The sequence below is a fragment of the Sphaerodactylus townsendi genome, linkage group LG02 (genome assembly GCF_021028975.2).
Source record: "Sphaerodactylus townsendi isolate TG3544 linkage group LG02, MPM_Stown_v2.3, whole genome shotgun sequence".
Lineage (NCBI taxonomy): Eukaryota > Metazoa > Chordata > Lepidosauria > Squamata > Sphaerodactylidae > Sphaerodactylus > Sphaerodactylus townsendi.
Window position 1 is genome coordinate 10,848,912 of NC_059426.1, and position 13,968 is coordinate 10,862,879.

General features: G+C 48.6%; 1 protein-coding gene across 8 annotated transcripts in view; it reads right to left on the reverse strand.

The window, feature by feature from the left end:
- The window catches only part of GULP1 (GULP PTB domain containing engulfment adaptor 1), a 256,298-nt gene that overhangs the window by 170,964 nt on the left and 71,366 nt on the right, over window positions 1-13,968 (reverse strand). The window lies entirely within an intron of this gene.

The following is a 13,968-nucleotide window of genomic DNA, read 5'->3' on the forward strand; positions in this document are numbered from 1 at the left end:
AAGAGGCCAGAAAGCTAATCTGCCAACTTGCTTTGCCGGCGTTGAAGAGTTCTTGAAGAGAGAGAAGATACGTGCAGTTTGCGTTAACAATACACCCCCACATTCTAGGGTAAGACAACCCAAATTCTGCATTTATTCTTTTTTATTATTGTTTACATTATTTAAAGCCCGTCTTTCTCACTGGGATGTGAGACAGATTACAGAGAGCACGTCAATACAATCAACAGGATGGGAATTCAGTAAACTGTGAAATAAGATTTGGGGAGGTAGAATCAGGTTGCAGAATCAACCAAAACAGAGCTGAAGCAAAGCATAAATGTTAACATGACTCCTTAAATGATGCAAAATTACGTACCATAAGAACATAAGAACATAAGAAAGAGCCTGCTGGATCAGACTAGAATCCATCTAGTCCAGCACTCTGCTATTCACAGTGGCCCACCAGATGCCTTTGGGAGCTCACATACAGTGGCGTATCTGCCTATGGTCAAGGGGTACCCCTTGTCCCCTGGCGCCACACTTCTGGTCATCTGGGGGGGCGCAAAATTGGCCCCCCACGTGACCAGGAAATCCTGCTGTCTCATCGTTTTCACGTGCCTCAACCCCATCCGAGGCATGCAAAAACCGACAAGGCAGCAGGACTTCCTGCTGCCTCCAAGCACCCTCAACCCCATCCTGGACTCCCCTCTCTCTTCCTTCCCCCCCTGCCGGCTGGGCTCCCAGCCGGCAGTCTGCAGTCTCTTCTGACCTCTCCTCCGGGCAGTCCTTCTTTTATAAGGGAGTCCTTCTTTTATAAGCACTGAGGCCGGGGGTGGGGCTTGGGGAGAAGGAAGTCCCACCCCTTCCTACTCCCCAAGCCCCACCCCCTGGCCTCAGTGCTTATAAAAGAAGGTCTTCGAGGCTGGGACTGCAGTCTCTTCTGGCCTGCCTGGAGGGGAGGTCAGGAGAGACTGCAGGCTGCCGGCTGGGAACCCGGCAAGCAGGGGGAGTCTGGGGGGAGGAGGTGGGCACCCTAGACCTTGCCCATGTCCATGGTGACACGGGCAGCGTCAAGGGCAGTGGGGGTGGAGCCTGGGGGCATCAGGGGCGAAGCTAGGGTGGTGGGGGCAGAGCCTGGGGGGGCATCCTGGAGACAATTTGTCTCCGGGCGCCATTTGCCCCTGGAACGCTTCTGCTCACATGCAGGATGTGAAAGCAACGCCCTTCTGATGCTGCTGCTCCTGAGCACCTGGTCTGCTAAGGCATTTGCAATCTCATATCAAGGAGGATCAAGATTGGTAGCCAGAGATCGACTTCTCCTCCTTAAATCTGTCCAAGCCTTTTTTAAAGCTATCCAGGTTAGTGACCATCACCACCTCCTGTGGCAGCATGTTCCAAACACCAATCACACATTGTGTGAAGAAATTTTTCCTTTTATTAGTCCTAATTCTTCCCCCCAGCATTTTCAATTTTAGCCCCCTGGTTTTAGTATTGTGAGAAAGAGAGAAAAAATTCCCTCTGTTAACATTTTCTATCCTGTGCATAATTTTATAGACTTCAATCATAGCAGAATTCAACTTACAGCAAACCATACACAGTAATATAGACTATGGTTCTTATGTATTGCAACATTCCAATTGTGCTATATGCCAGTCTGACTGCAATAAATACTTCGTGGCTCCTTCTGCACATGCAGAATAATGCGTTTTCAATCCACTTTCCCAATTGTTTGAAAGTGGATTTTGCTATTCCACACAGCAAAATCCAGCTGCAAAGTGCACTGAAAGTGGATTGAAAGCATAACATTCTGCATGTGCAGAAGAGGCATGTGGGACCATCTTTCCTAATAAATCCTCCAAAGACCCCTTCAATTGGCTACTAACAACTTACTGATGATCCGTGGTAGGTTTGGAGATTCGGGTGCACCAAATCCCAAATTTGGCCTGAATCTGGGCATATTCGGGCCAAAATCGGCCAAATATGTCCCACCCGAATCTGAACGAATCCGAATGCAAGGCATTCGGGCTTTGGGGGGTATTTTGGTTTTTTGTGTTCTGGCCTGTAGGGGGTGCATTTTTAAAGCTAGTGACACCAAACTTTCAGGTTACCATCTGGAGACTCTCCTGATGATGTCATCCATGTGTGGGGAAGTTTGGTTCAGGGGGTCCAATTTTATGGACCTGCAAATGTGGTGCCCCAATTCCCCATAGTTTCCACTTGGAGCTAACAGGAGATGGGGGTTACCCTTTTGAGGGTCCATAACTTTGGCCCTACCTGAACCAAACTTCACCAACCTCAGGTGGTATCATCATGAAAGTCTCCAGATGAGATCCTGATATTTTGGTGCCAGTAGCTTTAAAAATGCTTCCCTGACAGGACAAAAGAAATCTGCCCAGTTTCTCTGCTTTGAAGTGCCTTGGCTCCATTGTAGCCAATGGGGAATTTCTGTGTGTGTAAGCAGCCTGCACATTTGAAGATGTGAGGGTGGGTGGGAGGTGCGGGTTGAGAGAGTTCTGAGAGAACTCAACCAGCAGGCTTCATTGTAGGAACTGGGAAACAAAATACACCTTTTGGGGGCCCATGAAATTGAACTCCCAGAAGCAAAGTTTACCAAGCCTGGAAGCTATTACCAGGAGGGCCTCCTGGAGCCACCTTGAAAGTCTGGTGCCTCTATCTTCAAAAATGTGCACCTGCACAGAAATTCCTCATTGGGTAAAATGGTGCCGAGGCACTGAAGAGCAGAGAATCTTAAGCAATTTCTTGGGGTGCCTGTCAGGGGCACATTTTTAAAGCTACTGGCATCAAAATTTCAGGATCTCATCCAGAGACTGTCCTGATGATACCACCTGAGATTGGTGAAGTTTGGCTCAGGGGGTCCAAAATTATGGACGCTCAAAAGGTCTCCATCTCCTGTTAGCTCCCATTGGAAACAAAGTGGGATGGGGCACCCCCTTTGGTGGTCCATAACTTTGAACCCCCTCAACCAAACTTCACCAAACCTGGTTGGTATCATTAGGAGAGTTTCCGGATGAGACCCTGAAATTTTGGTGCTGCTAGCTTTAACAATGCCCACCCTGCATGCCAAACACTAAAAACCACCAAAAATGCAAAAAAAAAATCAAACGGACCTGAATATTTCGGGTATATCCGAATATTCGGATATACCGAATACGTTATTGGTCTTATCCAGGCATACAGATAATTGTATGCCTGAATAAATCTGAATCCGAATTTTACCAAATTCCTAGAGTATTGACTAAGCCCAGTCCCTGGTCTGAATGCTGTCCAGTGTCCTTCACCAGGGCCAGAGCTTTTTCTGCTTTGCCCCAAATCTGGTGGAATTTTCTGCCAAATATGGGTCCTGCAAGACTTATTACAATTTCACAGACCCATAAGATGGAGCTGTTCCACCAGGCTTATGGGAGGTCTGCAATGGTTTCCAACTACCGGTAGCAAGCTTTTCTCCTTCTCCTTCTCCTTCTCCTTTCCCCTCCCCTCTTTATTTGCTTTCCTCTTCTCCCTATTGTTGATCTTAATGTGTATTAAATAGACTTTTGCAAGCCACTATGAGAAAGGGTAGCCTAGAAGCCGAATGAATGAATGAATGAATGAATGAATACCACACTGGTGCCAGTTTACGTAATTTATTCTGTCCTACATCATCAAGAAGAGAGGCAAAGCACTATAAAGAGCACTTAAGAATGCCACAATATCCCTCCAATCTGGGTTTTTAATACAAGTATACTTCAGCTGTTGCAGACTACTGTTGTGAACTTCTGTTGTAACCAAGTCTACTGATTGTTGGGGAAGAAAAAATACCATGTCAAGCTGAGCAGAGAAGAGCAAAGTGAAGAGCTGAAAGTAGACTGGTGAGAATTTTTTCAAAGTGCCAGTGTGGAGTGAGTAAATACAGAACAAGAGCTATAGATGCAGAAGGGAGAAGAACTTTCCAAGAGAGATGGAAAGGCACGGCAAAGGTTCTCGTATGGCTGTCAAGCATGTGGCTATTTTCCACAAAACGGGAAGAAATTCCTCTAGATGGGGTTGGATCACAATGTGCCATAAACTGTAAACATTTCAAAGCTTCTGGGGTGGATAAATTATTCCAGATTGTGCCCAGTACAGATTCAATATGGTTCTGGTGCAACTAGATGGTGCAAAATGCCATCAAATAACAGATGACTTATGATGACTCCATAGGGTTTTCAAGGGAAGGGACGTTCAGAGGTGGCTTGCCACTGCCTGTCTCCATGTGGGCTGAGAGAGTTCTGAGAGAACTGGAACTGTCCCAAGGTCCCAACAGGCTTCCTGTGGAGAAAGGGGCAATTAAAACCAGCTCTCCAGATCAGAGTCCACCATTCTTAGCCACTACATCACCTTGGTGCTCCCAAGAGCCGTAGTGAGGGGGAACTCCGCTCGAAGCATGTGTGTGCCCTGCCATGCCCCTGTCTGCCCCACCATAAGAACATAAGAACATAAGAACAAGCCAGCTGGATCAGACCAAAGTCCATCTAGTCCAGCTCTCTGCTACTCGCAGTGGCCCACCAGGTGCCTTTGGGAGCTCACATGTAGGATGTGAATGCAATGGCCTTCTGCGGCTGTTGCTCCCGATCACCTGGTCTGTTAAGGAATTTGCAATCTCAGATCAAGGAGGATCAAGATTGGTAGCCATAAATCGACTTCTCCTCCATAAAATCCTGTCCAAGCTCCCCCTTTTAGAAGCTGCTATCCAGGTTAGTGGCCATCCACCACCTCCTGTGGCATGCATATTCCAAACACCTGTTGAAATCACCATCGTTATGTGAAGAAGTGTTTCCTTTTATTAGTCCTAATTCTTCCCCCCCCCCCCCCAGCATTTTTCAATGAATCGCCCCCCCCTGGTTCCTAAGTGTATTGTGAGAAAGAGAGAAAAATTTCTCTCTGTCAACATTTTCTACCCCATGCATAATTTTGTAGACTTCAATCATATCCCCCCTCAGACGTCTCCTCTCCAAACTAAAGAGCCCCAAACGCTGCAGCCTCTCCTCATAGGGAAGGTGCTCCAGTCCCTCAATCAACCATGCCCCTGCCATGCCCCCGCACTGGTGTGCTCCCAGTGCAAGACTCCTCCCAGCCCCCTGGACGCTACGCCACTGGCAGTGCCTAATAAAAGGCAAAGCTAAATGCCACAACTCAAAAGTGTCTTTTTTAAAAAGCTTTCTCCACTTCAAGGCCACTTTAATATTCCAAATCTAATACAAATCTAATCAGGTTTCAGCCCACACACATACAGCCCAGAGCTTTCCTTCTCAAACAAATTTACTTTCCTTTTCCCAAATATGACTAAGATACCCGACTGATACATGCTGTAAAGAATATAAACAATTGCCGGCAGCGAGATTCAAATGATTCAGTGTTTCTGCAACACAAAAACAAGTTTTGAATTAAACATTTGATTTACATTTCCTGACAAACCAATTATTTATGACATTACAATTGCAAGCGTTAACACGGTGTAAACTTATGTAGAGTTACTCCAGTCTAGCAGCGCAATCCACAACTGAGGCCTTCTCTACCCACTCCATGAAGCTTTTCCCACAGTGCGAGAAGCCTGAACAAGTTTTGGTTTTTTTAAAAAAGTTTCCAACTCCCCCAGAGGGGAAAATAGAGATGCACAGCGAAAATTGCAGCGTATCTCTGCCAGCAACCACACCGGCATATGGGGGCTGAGAGAGGTCTGGAGGGGCCCCACCCCCAGAATGCCCCAGGAACGCCAGTGTAACTGAGGGTGGCATGCAAGTGCCAGTGAGAGGCCAGGTGTTGCGGCTGGGCATTGTGGGGCATCGCCGCAGCCAGGCGCTGGAGGATTTGCCCCTCTGGAGGAGGAGGAGGAGGAGGAGGAGGAGGAGGAGGAGGAGGAGGAGGAGGAGGAGGAGGAGGAGGAGGAGGCGGAGGAGGAGGAGTTTGTCACGCAGCCAGGGCGCTGGAGGATTTGGGTTCCTCTGGAGGAGGAGGAGGGAGGAGAGGAGGGAGGAGGAGGAGGGAGGGAGGACGAGACGGTGGGAGGGAGGAGGAGGAGGAGGAGGAGGAGGAGGAGGAGGAGGAGTTTGTCGCCGCAGCCAGGCGCTGGAGGATTTGCCCCTCTGGAGGAGGAGGAGGAGGAGGAGGAGGAGGAGGAGGAGGAGGACGAGGACGAGGACGAGGAGTTTGGATTTATATCCCCCCTTTCTCTCCTGCAGTTGACTCAAAGGGGCTTACAATCTCCTTGCCCTTCCCCCCTCACAACAAACACCCTGTGAGGTAGGTGGGGCTGAGAGAGCTCCGAGAAGCTGTGACTAGCCCAAGGTCACCCAGCTGGCATGTGTGGGAGTGTACAGGCTAATCTGAATTCCCCAGATAAGCCTCCACAGCTCAGGTGGCAGAGCTGGGAATCAAACCCGGTTCCTCCAGATTAGATACACGAGCTCTTAACCTCCTACACCACTCCTGCCCCAGAGAGGGCATTTACACTAGCAGAAGCCTGCACCACTTCCAGAGGGAGATTTGTCCCCCTTCCCCGGATTGCACTGCCCCCCTATCAATTGCAAGTGTTAACTCTGCACAGGATTTCACTATTTAACTAAGGATTTATTTATTTAACCAAATCCCTAACACAGAATAGCATTTCAAGTGTGTGCAATCTACTGAAAGGAAGACAACTACCCGTGTTTCCCTGAAAATAAGACAGTGTCTTATATTAATTTTTGCTCCCAAAGATGTGCTATGTCTTATTTTCAGGGGATGTCTTATTTTTTCTGTGTTGTGTTCGTCGGGCATGCTTCCAAATAAAAACTTTGCTACGTCTTACTTTTGGGGGATGCTCTATATTTCGCACTTCAGTAAAACCTCTACTACGTCTTATTCTCAAGGGATGTCTTATATTCAGGGAAACAGGGTAACTAGCCGTATTAGCATTATGATTTTAGGCATTCAGTACATGAGTCTGGATTGGATGGAATTGTTTATGCAAATAAGATGGAAAGTAGAGAGGGGAGAGAAACAATAGATAGGAAGAAAAAACAGTGCTGTATAAGATACAGAAAGAAGCAGAAAGAACAAAACTGGATGGGTCAGTCAGAAACATTCACACAGGGGCTTTTTGATGTTTCAAGAAAATGAGCTTGATGGAAAATGAAAAAGAAAATCTCCATGATTTCACATAGGTAAATTACCGTTGGTTCTCTCAACTTGTGCCGAAGTTTCAGAAACCTGAGCAGATTCCGCATGGGCCAAAAACAGTGGTGTGAAAACGGCGTGAAAACGGTGTAAAAGGGTTTTAAATGGTGTAAAAGTGTTTACACCAGAGGTGGGATCCAGCAGGTTCTCACAGGTTCCCGAGAGTAGGTTACTAATTATTTGTGTGTGCTGAGAGGGGGTTACTAATTGGTGATTTTGCCATGTGATTTTTGCCTTAGTTGCACCCCTCCTCTCAGCAGTATCATGCAGAACTTGAAGCAGTCTAGCAGGAGGCGCGCCGTCGTGCGTGGCAGCCTGCGCCTGCGTGCATTCGTTTCCCACCCAAGGACCGGCGCAGCAGCTGAATCCTTGCCACAGCCACACCCAGGAATGCCCCGCCCCCGGAATGCCCAGTCACGCCCATTGTGCCCCGCCCAGCCCCATTGGTGCCACGCCACAGTTTGAATCCCACCACCATGGGAACCTGTTACTAAAATTTTTGGATCCCACCACTGGTTTACACTGTTTTCACATCGCTGTTTTTGGCCCATGCGGAATCCCCCCTGGTGAAAAAAATAATTGAACTTATTTTGCAAAGAGTTAACAGCAGCATCCCGACTACTCCTTTCAAGAATTTTACTTTGAGCTATCAAGCCAACTCTGAACTCGTAAGCTGACCTGGCAAATCACACTTCAGAGCTCACTTCGGTGCCAGCAAGAAGTGGCGATGTTTATTTATTTTATTTATTTATTTTTCAGATTTTTAGACCGCCCCATCCCCTAGGGGCTCTGGGCGGTGTACAACACAGTAACCACCGTGTACAGCTAAAAACAACTAAAACCTTTAAAAGCAGCAGTAAAATAAGAAACTAACTATAATAGTTAAATTAGTTCATAGAATGGCGTCCGCAGTCTCAATTTCAAGCCCTCTTGCTGGAGGGAAGGACAGCAATCCCAAGATGATAAGGCCCAGATGTATGGCCATGGGGGGGGGGCACCATCAATGGCTGGTACCTCCAAAAGCCTGGCGGAACAGCTCCGTCTTACAGGCCCTGCGAAATTCCATAAGGTCCCGCAGGGCCCGGACAGCTGGTGGAAGAGCATTCCACCAGGCTGGGGCCAGGGCTGTAAAGGCCCTGGCCCGCATGGAGGCCAGCCGTATCATCGAGGGGCCAGGGACCACCAGTAAGTTGGCCTCTGCTGAACGAAGAGGCCGTATTGGGACATGTGGGGTGATGCGGTCCCGGAGATACGAAGGTCCCAGGCCGCGTAAGGCCTTAAAGGTCAGCACCAACACCTTGAAGATGATTCGGAACTCTACTGGGAGCCATGTTGTGATCGATGCAAACCGTGCGTTCCAAAACTGAACCGAACGCTACTCATAACGCCTATTTTCTGTCACGGCAAGTCTCCGTGACACCCACTGCTGACAATTAGTTCACAGTTGAAAAGGAGGAATCATTTGGAGTTGCTTTGAGTCTGGGCACCTGGCCGCGTTCAGCTGGGCAACCGGCCAGAGAGCCATTGTTATGACATGCTCGCGCTTGACTGAACTGTTAGGATTACACGGCTACAGTTTTCAGGCGCATGCCCTGCTTTTCTCCTGATGCAGTCTGGGGCATTCATCAGATTGGCAGGTGCCCAGAACCGACTGGGCCAAGCTGGAGTTCTCAGGCAGCCATGTGAGAAGGCACAGAACTGACACCCCAATTTAGAAATTGCACTAAACCAGGGGTAGGGAACCTTTAACACTCAAAGAGCCATTTGGACCCGTTTTCCACGGGAAAAGAAAACACTTGGAGCCACAAATAATTTTTGACATTTAAAATAAAGATAACACTGTATATATTGGGCTTTTTTTTACCTTTTACTCCACTCATTCTGAGAAGTGCATGGATGCGTCCGCCCTGCTGTCTGCAAGGCGGGCAAGGATGGGGCCAGCAGCTTGGTCTCACTGGCCGCCAGGAAAGCGCCCGCCCCGCTCCAATGGGGCAAGCGAGAGGGGAAGCCTGCAGTGCGGTGCGGCCGGCCGCGGGCAGTTGGTACGCCTGCCCTGCTGCCTGCAGGGCGGGCAAGGATGAAGCCGGCGGCACAGCTCGTGGAGCCGCAGTGCAAGGGCAGAAGAGCCGCATGCGGCTCTTGAGCCGCAGGTTCCCTACCCCTGCACTAAACGTACAGCTTTGGGCAGAGAAAATGGCCACAGAAGGGATAGCAGAGGAAGAACATGTCCTTTTTGCCTGGTCCCTGCAGGATCAAGAGATCAACATAACCAAAGAAACTTCTTCCTTCCTTCCTTCCTTCCTTCCTTCCTTCCTTCCTTCCTTCCTTCCTTCCTTCCTTCCTTCCTTCCTTCCTTCCTTCCTTCCTTCCTTCCTTCCTTCCTTCCTTCCTTTCTTTACTTACTTATTTACTTATTTACTTACTTACTTATTTACTTATTTATTTTCTTATTTATTTATTTATTTATTTACTTATTTATTTTCTTATTTATTTATTTATTTATTTACTTATTTATTTATTTATTACACTTATAGGCCGCCTCATCCCCGAAGGGCTCGAGGCGGCTCACAATATGGCTGTTCTCCAGGACAGCCAATTAAAACAACATAAAACTTAACCCATTAAAACCAAAGCAGCAGTCACTCAACAAATACAGATTAAAACAGAGATTGTTTAACAAAAAGAAGAAAAAGAGTTTAGATTTATATCCCACCTTTCTCTCCTGCAAGGAGACTCAAGGCGGCTTCCAAGCTCCTTTCCCTTCCTCTCCCCACAACAGACACCTTGCAAGGGAGGTGGGGCTGAGAGAGTTCTGAGAGAACTGTGACTGGCGCAAGGTCTCCCAGCAGGAATGTAGAAGTGCGGAAACACATCTGGTTCCCCTGATAAGCCTCTGCCACTCAGGTGGAAGAGTGGGGAATCAAACCCGGCGCTCCAGATTAGAATCCGCCGGCTCTTAGCCACTACACCATGCTGTGCAATCCAAGCGAGGGAGGAATGGTGATGTCCTCTGCTCAGTGGTGGGATCCAAAAATTTTAGTAACAGGTTCCTTCGCCAGCCCCCCCTCAGCAAAGGGGGCAGAAGAGGTGTCACCCTAAGGGCAAACCTGGAGGCCCTGGGCAAAGACCACTAGAGTTGGATGCCCCCCCCATGGGCAGCCACCCCACCACGACCCCCCCCAATTTTTTTTGCACCAGGTCATTTCTAAATCATCATCACATTATCGAAAATGCCCCAACTCACAAATCTGAACACAGCAATGGTGAAACACACAGGTTCTTTGATAGACTGGTGAGATAAAAGGTACGAAAGGCTGAAAATCAAAGAATTGCAGTACCTGGAAGGGATTAACCCAGTTACATTATTAGTTGCAATTGCTATGTGGAACCTTCACGTTCAAAGGCAGGATGCCTCTCGGGGAGGCGAGGGCGTGGAGATGGGAAAGCGGACCCAATTAGTAACCCCCTCTCGGCCCACACAAATAATTAGTAACCCACTCTCGGGAACTGGTGAGAACCTGCTGGATCTGTCTCTGCTGGTTCACTGCTCACCCCCATAAGAATGGGCTGCCCATCAGTTTTCTTGGGAAGTGGTTAGATGGGAGAAAGGACAGCAGAAGGCAAAGAAATGGGACCATTTTGCAAGAAGGCAAAAGTAGCATGCGGTGGCATCTATGACCATTTCAAGGATACTGCTTGTAATTTTTTTTATCAAATTATGCTTTCCAATAGATTGCACAAGGGCACATTACTAAACACCCCACAGATGGCACTTCTTTTATCTGGGGACAATTATAGCTTACTTGGACAATGACTGGTCTCCTTTGAGCCTCTGGGAAAATTCAGGCAATGCTTTGGGGTCTCGTGTTTCTCTAGGAGAGCTCGTGATAATTGCAAGCAATGACAATGGGATAATTAATGATTTCCCTTAGCACTCACAATATATAATTTGGAGAATCTGCCACTGTAATGGCTCAAAGCATTCCATTTTCCAGTGTTTCATCAATAGTAGCTTAGAAGTTCACATTGCTCTTTAAATCTGTTGGGGGGGGGGATAATTGTTTTTAGGAAGGGCAGAAACATGGTCAAATACTAGGGGTATGCAACTTTCCTCACTTCCACTCAGGAAATCTTGTAAACAGATGAAAGACTTAAAAAAAGAGAATGAGTTCATTCCTTTGAGGTTCATAAATGCATGTGTATAATAAATTAATTTTTAACCTGGAAGGAAAACATATCCCCCTGTTGCCTTTTTGGAGAAGGATAACAGCATACAAGAATGCTGGTAAAAGGAACACTTAAGTTTAAAAGGAGGAGGAGAAGAAGTTTTAAATCCCACTTTTTTCTATGTTTAAGGAATCTCAAAGAGACTTACAATTGTATTGTCGAAGGCTTTCATGGCCAGAATCACTGGGGTGCTGTGTGGTTTCCGGGCTGTATGGCCGTGTTCTAGCAGCATTCTCTCGTGACGTTTTGCCTACATCTGTGGCTGGCATCTTCAGAGGATCCTCTGAAGATGCCAGCCACAGATAAAGCGAAACGTCAGGATAGAATGCTGCTAGAACACAGCCATACAGCCCGGAAACCACACAGCACCCCAGACTTACAATTGTTTTCCCTTACCCCTACAACAGATATTTTGTGACAGTGGCGTAGCACCAAGAGGATAAGTGGGGCATGGGCATGGCCGTGGTAGGGGCACAGGGTGCACGCATGCCCAGGACACAGTTCCCCCTTGCTACGGCTCTGCCTTGTGAGACAGGTGGGGCTGAAAGAGTTCTGAGATAACTGACTAATCCAAGGTCAACCAGCAGGCTACTTGTAGAGGAACAGGGAAAACAAACTGGGTTCGAAAGATGGGAGTCTGCCAGTCGCATGGAGGAATGGGGAATCAAACTTGGTTTAGAGTCTACCACACTTAACCACTAACCCACACTAGCTCTCTTTAATTTCTTTAATCCCCCCCCCCTCATTTATCAACAGGACTGCATAAAGAAAAGTAATATCCAGTGAAGCACTGTCACATTTGGGCTGGGTTGCCACCAATATGCAGATGACCCTCAGCTCCATACTGATTTCAGGAAAACACTACAAACCCTGAACAATTGCCAGGAAGCAGTTTTGGAATGGATGCAGGCTAATAAACTGAAGCTTAATCCTGATAAGAAGGAACTGCGACTGCAAAAGAAAAAAGTTTTTTATTTAAAACCCCCCTTTTCCAACTGTAAAAATGCTCAAAGCAGCTTACAAACTATTTCCCTTCCTCTCTCTACATAGGTGTCAAACTCGCAGCCCTCCAGATGTTATGGACTACAGTTCCCATCATCCCCTGCCAGCATCCTGCTGGCAGGGCATGATGGGAACTGTAGTCTACAACATATGGAGGGCCGCGAGTTTGACACCTGTGCTCTACAACAAACACCTTGTGAAGTGGGTAGAGCTGACAGAGGTCTGAGAGAACTGTCATTGGCCCAAGGTCAGCCAGCAGGCTTCATGTGAAGGAGTGGGGAAACAAAGCCGGTTCACTGGAATTAGAGTCTCTGGAGAATCAAACCTGGTTCTCCAAATCAAAGCTCACCCCTCTTTACTGGTGGGCAGAAAGTCTGAATTGGGATTTCAGATCTTCTCCCCACCAGTAAAGAGCGGTGAACTTTGATTTGGAAAACCAGGTTCCATACATCCATTTTGGGTGGAGTTGAACTCCCCTTGAGGAGCGGAACTACAGTCTGGGGATGTTCTTGGACTCAGGTCCAGGGCTAGAGAAGAAGGTGGGCAATGTGGCCAGGAGTACCTTTTGCCAACTTTGACTGGTTAACCAACGATGGCCTTTTCTGGGCTAAAAAGATCTGGACACTTTGCATGCCCTGATTACATCTAGATTAGATTACTGCAATACACTTTATGTGAGACTGCCCTTGAGAAGTGTTTAGAAATTCCATTGGTGCAGAATGTTGCCACCAGGATGTGTACCGGAGTAGGTCGTAGGGACCATATCACTACAGTCTTTACCAGGGGTGGAGCGAGGGGGAACTGTGCCCAGGGCATGCATATGCACTGAACTCCTGCCACGCCTCCACCCACCACGGAATTCCCCCACCATGCCCCTGCACTGGGGCACACCCAGTGCATCCCCCCCCCCTTGGTGCTACGTCACTGGTCTTGACCATCTATACCAGGGGTCGGGAACCTTTTCCCCGCAAAGAGCCATTTGGCTCACTCCAACCACCTGCACTGCGCTGGCACGCGCCCCCTCCCGCTTCCCGCCCGCCCACTTGCTGCTCGCCCCCCCCCTCCGCCGCTCACGCACACACTGCAGGCAGAAGTAGATAGGCTCGGCTGGCTCGGCCTTGCCGGCTGCCGTGGCTTAGTGATGCGCCCAGCCTCTGCTGCCTTACAGGGCGGGTGAAGAGGTGCCCGGGCGGCTCTCGCCGGCCGAGGCCGGCCGCCGGGGAAGCTCATGCTCCCGCCCTGCGAGCAGGTGCGGGAGAAGAGGTGCCCGGCGGCTCGGCCGGGCCGGCCGCCGGGGGAACGATGCTCCCGCCCTGCTCCTCGCAGGGCGGGAGAAGAGGGGCCCCGCGGCTCGGCTGATGGAGCTGCAGAACAGCGGCGGAAGAGCCGCATGCGGCTCGCGAGCCGCGGGTTCCCGACCCCTGATCTATACTGACTCCCAATTGATTTCTGGTTCCAATTCAAGGGGCTGGTCTCAACCTTAAAAGTTCTACATGGTTTGGGACCAACATACCTGAAGGACTGCCTACTCTTTCACAAACTTGCCCAACCATTATGGTCATCAGA